The sequence below is a fragment of the Arachis duranensis genome, chromosome 9 (genome assembly GCF_000817695.3).
Source record: "Arachis duranensis cultivar V14167 chromosome 9, aradu.V14167.gnm2.J7QH, whole genome shotgun sequence".
NCBI classification, from domain to species: domain Eukaryota; kingdom Viridiplantae; phylum Streptophyta; class Magnoliopsida; order Fabales; family Fabaceae; genus Arachis; species Arachis duranensis.
Genome location: NC_029780.3, coordinates 37,718,664 through 37,725,409, shown reverse-complemented (window position 1 = coordinate 37,725,409; position 6,746 = coordinate 37,718,664).

Sequence of the window (6,746 nt, the reverse complement as noted above, 5' to 3'; positions counted from 1 at the left end):
TTGCCGGGGAACTGCTAACGTGTGCCTTATTATTGGTTATTGTAAATATTTTTCTTTTGCTTGTTTATTTATTTTTGTTTTTCCTTTTTATCTTTATTTGCTACTATGAACTCTCACTCCTCTCGCTTTGAGTTTGGTTCTAATATTATTAAAGGAAATAGAAGTTACAGCAAGAATGTGCATCAAGGTTAGACCAATCAAGGATGGATGGAACCAAGAGGATCTAATCAACCCTTTTGGCAGCAACACCCTCTGAGATATCCTGGACAAAGACCATTCTACCGCGCATACCCAGCTGAAAGACATGGTGGACAACCTTGTAACTACCAACAAGCCCCACTCCGTGCATATGAACCATCCCTTCAACATAACCTCGAATCACCACACTCACAAGCTTCTATTCACCATTCGCCATCATATGATCCTTCCTTACCCCAATACCAATCCAATCGTTCCCAATCATCACCACTTCCCTATGTATCATGTCTAAGTCCAGCAAACCACGAAGCAGAGGATCGCCATAAAGAAACAGTAATTAAATTTCAAACAACCATTCAACAACTGGAGCAAGCACTAATCCAATGGGCCACTAAGCGCTCAAATATACAAGGATCAACCACAGCTCCATGTGGACAACCCGATGAAGAGCGTAGCATGAAAGAAATACTAGAGACTCCAGTGGACAAGGCAGAGAATGAATTTGTACTAGAACAAGTAGAAGAAGCTGTCATTGTTCAAGAAGAAGAGTTGGTTGAAGATCTAGGCAATATTAACTTCCTTGGGAATCCAGAATTGAGGAAAACTCCGTCCAGGATGCTACAATTGATGCTAAGGAAGATACTGTACAATCTCCAAGGCAAGTCGTTTATGAGGAATCAGACAGAATAATCCAGGAAGCAATTTTCCTTGATGATGATAGTCACAAGTCTAGTTCTCTTAGTGATGAACTTGCATCCGCAAGCGATCGCGTCCAAGTGATGAGGAAGACATAGAAAACTTTGACCAGGACACAGATACAATTGAAGATCTTTGCAAAGAAGTGGAGGAATTCAAAGAAGAGCACAAGGAAACGGAACTTGCAGAACCACCAAAAAACACCTATCCCAAGGCCATTACCACCTAATATAAGCTTCAAGTGGGTACAATCCTTAACTTATAACTTCACTTACTCACTTGAATATGGTCTGCTCGAAACAGATGGCCAGCTTAGAGCTCTCTGTGGCTTTAAAAGTAAGAGGGAAATGGATCATACTCAGAGCTGGTGCACAAGGTTCAATAAGGTTCCACGCTTCACCTCGAAGTACACGGATTGGTATCATGCTCAATTGCATGGATCACGGAGAACGTTTGGTCACCACGGTGAGATTCTACTTTTTAAACCGCCCGGATGGAGACATGTAGATCAAGACGGAGGCGGATTTAAAAGCAAGGCCTGGAATCCTGGAGTTTATTCTGACATTTGTCGTCCCGGGAGCCGAACAATATATTTAAAGCTGCTTAGAAGCTTTACATGCCTAGTTTGGGACCCCAGAGGCTATTGGCATTCCAAGCACTGGTGGAGATTTTTGGACGAATTTAAACATAAACCACCATAACAGGATACTCCTCCAATGTCCAACTTAAGGACTTTAACTAAAAGTGCTAGGTGGGAGACAACCCACCATGGTATGGTCGCTTCTTTTTCAATTTATTTCTTGTTGATTGCTTTCCTTTTTCCTTCTTCATTTTAATCTATTAAACCTGGAATCATGCATAGCATTCATGTTAATCATTGCATTCTGCATTTTTCATGCATATATATATATATATAAAAAAGGTTGCACGACGCGACCGCATGCCCCATGCGATCGCGTTATATCACGAAAAACACCACCCATGCGACCGCGTGATCCACGCGACCGCGTGATATATATATCGGCGTAAGGATCCAACGAACAGAAAGTTAGGCTGGAATCGTGCGGCTCTTGTCCGTTTCGCACAAATTGGCCCACGCGATCGCATGCCCCATGCGATCGCGTCACTTACCCAAACCCAATACCACGCGACTGCGTGAGCGACACGATCACGTCGCATAGATTGCATATCACCCCCAAATGGAGACATAGAGTTGCGCTGAAACGGCGCTGGAGTCGTGCGTTTAGCACAAATTCCAGCGATGCGATCGTGAGACCCACGCGATCGCATCACTCCTCTTTCCCCCTTCTCATGCGATCGCGGGACCCACGCGATCGCATCATCCCCATTTTCATCCCAACCACGCGATCGCGTGCTCTACGCGGCCGCGTGGATTCGATAATATAATTCTTCTATCACTAACCCTAAACCCTCTCCGCCACTGCCCCCCTCAGCCGCCACCGCGACGCCGTGCCCCGCCACCGCGCCAAACGCTGTCACAGCCACCTTCTTCCCCGTTCCACCCCTCCCGCCTACCAGGTTCCGCAAAACGCAAATCCTTTTTATCCGTTCGTCGTTTTTCTATAATTTTTTTCTATTTTCGTTCATAATTAGGATAGACAGATATGCCTGTTGTAGTGGAATTTTTAGGTTGTTAGGTAGCTTAGGCTGTGGTTAGTGGATCTAGGTCTGTTTACTTGTACTGTTCTTGTTTTTGTTTTATCATAACTGCAATTCTGCTGTTCCTGTGACCTCGTTCATATGCTGTGATTTCTTGCATTTGCTGCTTGATTACTCTCAATTTTCCTGTTTTTATTCATTACTGGTAAATGCAGCAAGTTTTTAATTCATCTGAACTGCTATGATTGCTGTTTATTTTCTGGGACAATCCAATTTTAGTCGGAATGCTGCCTAAATTTTTTTGAAATTTTTTTTCATTCATGTTTTGGTTTGGCATTTCTGAACTCTGTTTTACTCTGCTTTACCCAGACCATTTCATGAATGCTATGGCAACCTTTCTTATCCTCTTTGATTTCCTGGTTCATAAACTGCATTTGTGATTCACTGATTCCAATTTTTGCTTTTTTTATTTATTTCTATTCGAATCAGCATCACCCTGTTTCTCTTGTTCGATTATGAGTACTTCTATTCTTACCTGTGAATCACTGTTATATGGAATTTTTCTATGCCACTTACTTTAACCCGCACTTTACTAACTCACTAATTTTAATTTACTAATTTCTTTTTCAAAATTCTAACCATACTAACCCTTTTGATCTCTTTTCTGATTATTTTCACTTTCCTCTAACTTTCTAACCATGGCATATTGATTTTTTCTCCATTTAACATAAATTCCATCACATTTCATTTCCTCATTTTCCTTATTCTCCCTTGACGCTTTGAGTTTCCTTTGTTTACTTGCCTATTTGCTTTCCTATTTTTTTATCCATCTCCTGGTTTTCTGTTTTTTAGGATGTCTGCCTCATAAAGGAAAGGCAAAGGCAAGGCTACTGGCAAGCGCAAGAGAGGAGCTTCCTCCCAGTCTATCATTGCTCTCATACACGATTCTTCATGGCGGGAGAAGAACTTCACACAGCAGGAAAAAGCTGACCAGCTGCTCCCTTCGACTGATCCTATAAAATTTGCAAACGGTACTGTGAACTGAGGTACCCGACTTTTGCAAACTCCAAAAATCTATACCTGGAACGAACTCTGAAAATTTCAGAAGCCCTCCAGCAATACACCACTAAGCAAATCAAGCAAAGGGGCTGGTTCTTTCTGGAAAGAACACTGACAGAGGTCAACGCATCTTGGGTCTGGAAATTCTATTGCAACTACTACCTCACCACCCTAGATGCCGTACACCTGAGAGGAAAACAAATTCTGGTCACTTAGGAGGCCATAGAGACCATTCTCCAGCTCCCAGCCAAGTCCGATCAGCCAGATGGTTATGCACAGGCTGAGGAGGACATGGGCCAGATGCAGTTTGATTGGGATGCTGTGAAGGCACGGATTACTCTTGACCCTGCTGTTCCTTGGGAGATGGGTCAGAACACTACTATGCCCAGAGCGATCAAGCGAGTGTACTTGCATGATGAGGCTCGGCTATGGCATCAGGTCTTGAGCAACTATGTGATGCCGAGTACTCATGAGACTGAGATCCCAGTTGCCATGATTACCCTCTTCTGGTGTGTGCTGGAGGGTAAGGACCTGTACTTGCCTCGTTTTATCTGGGATTATATGGCCAGGGCCCACGTCCGAGGCACCCTCCCTTTTCCGTATCTAGTTACACAGCTTGGCCGTCGGGCTGACGTGCCATGGGAGGATGCCGATGAGCGACCACCAGCGGCGGATTACCGGAAGATCATTCCTCACAGCAGGAACTTCCTAGCTTTGGGCTACAGACCACCACCCTTCACTGCTACTGATGAGCCAGCCCCTCCGTCTGCTGGACCCTCTTCATCCACAGCTGCCCTAGCTGCCCCTGCTGCCACCACTGCACCTCCACCCGCCTTTGAGCCGGTTTATCGCCTCGTGCACCGTCTATTCCGCTAGCTTGATCAGATATTGGAGCGCCGGTATGAGATATTGGAGCGCTGCAGCAGGCGACGCTATTCCCATCTGAAGCTGATGATCAGACAGGGCGCCGACATCCCCTCCGAGCCCGACACTCCATCAGAGCCATCAGAGGAGGAGGAGGATGAGCACGAGGAGGAGCCTCATTCCCAGGTAGAGACTCATTTCCAGGAGGAGACTTATCAGCAGGCAGCCACAGAGCAGGCTGCCCCGCATCAGGAGGTTATGCCCCAGATAGAGGCTGCAGATCCAGAGATTCCGATACAATCAGCCCCGCCTCTACAGCAGCCAGACTCCCCGCCCACCACCCCTGAGACTCCAGCTGCCATCCCTACCAGTGATGACACCCCTTCACACCCGGCTTGATTGTGCATCGGGGACGATGCTTCATTTTAAGTGTGGGGAGGTCGCCATCTCTGGCATTTTTATTTTGGTGAACCACTACATACTTTTTCTTTTATTTTGGATATTTTTCTGTATTTTTTCTTTCTACTGTTATTCTCTGAGTACTTATACATTGCTTTTATGTATTTTTACTCTATTTTCTGCATTTTGCATCTTTAGTTCATATCTTAGCCATTTAGTTTATTTTAGTTATTTAGTTTAGTTTGCAATTCTGATTTATTAGTAGGATTAATTAGTATAGTTTACCCTTTTTTTAGCATAAGATAGTATAGTTTAAATAGAAAAATATAAAAAGGAAGTAAACTAGGAAATTGAACATATCAGATTTAAATCCATAAACCTTGTATATAGCATTACATGATGTAGTTAAGCTGACAACATTTCATCAAGGAGGAACATTAAAACTTTAAAAGCTACCCTAAATAATTTTTTTATGAGAATAATGGGAATTTTTAACTAATCATGCATACAATATTTAAATGATATATGATGCTTGAGTTAGAGAACACACAGCCTGTGAGTCTTGAGCTTAATTGTATGGTTGCATTCAAACCATAATTTTATTTCTGTGTGTTACATTTCTTTTTATTCTGATGTTCTTTCCCTTGCTTTAATCTATATGTCCAATTATAGAATATAGAATAGATACATACCAAGAGAATGATTGAGGCCATCATTTGATTTTAGCTCACTTATTCCAAATTAGCCTACCTTTTTCATCACCCTTGTTAGCCCCCTTGAGCCTTTTAAAACCCCTTTATTCTATTTAGCCAAATTACTAGCCTTAAGTAGAAAAACAAAAGAAAACCCCAAGTGAATCCTTGGTTGGCTTAAGATAGAAAATCATGAATAGAGTTAAATGTGAGAAACCTTGTGGGAACATGAGTGATAGAAACAAAGGGTTAGGAAGATTAAAAAGAAATAAAAATAAATTTGGGAAGCATGCTCATGAGAAAATCAAAGTGATTCAATTACCATGTGTATAAAAAAAAATTCAGCATTTAAATAAAAGGGGATACAAAAAGAAATTCCCCAATGAAAACAATGCACATGGGATAAAAAATAAAACGTGAAACATGAGCATGTAAACAATAAGTGGGATAATATGGAAAATAGGTAAAGAAGTTTTATCTTGCTGAATATGTATGTTAGGTGAGATCTTAGTCTAATTAAGGATTCACTTATTAGCTCACTTGACCCTATACATAAATCCTTACCTTTACCTTGGCCCTATTACACCCTCAATTAAGACCTCATGACTTTTTGGTATGACTATATTCTATAATTGTTGATTGGTTAGATGAAGAACAAAGCTATAGAAAGTAAGAATAAAAAGAAAAATAGAGTGAATAAACCCAATAAACACTGAGTAACAAGAGAGTAAACACAAAATCCAGTGAGGGTTCAATAACTCATCAACATATATCTGTGCTCAAATTTACTAATTGTTTTGCAAGTTTATACAATGTTTTCTTTCCCATCTCATTTGCTAAATTGCTTTATTATTTAAGGGTTGGCTATATATATATACATAACTCCTTGAGAATGTGAATTAACTTAGCTATATGTAAGCTTTATATATGAGTGAATAAATTAGAGTTGCGCGATGCATCATTCATTTAGGTAGTTACATTTAATTTAGGTTGAATTGCATTCCATCACTTTAACCTTAATTATTTACCTTGGATTTGGCATGAGGACATGCTAGTGTTTAAGTGTGGGGAGGTTGATAAACCCATATTTCATGAGTTCTTTTGTGCTTAATTTGAGTGATTTATATAATCCTTCACCTACTTATTCACATTAATTGCATGGTTTTACTTTCCCTTCCTTATTATGTCATATTGTGAAAAACATGTTTCCTAAGCTTT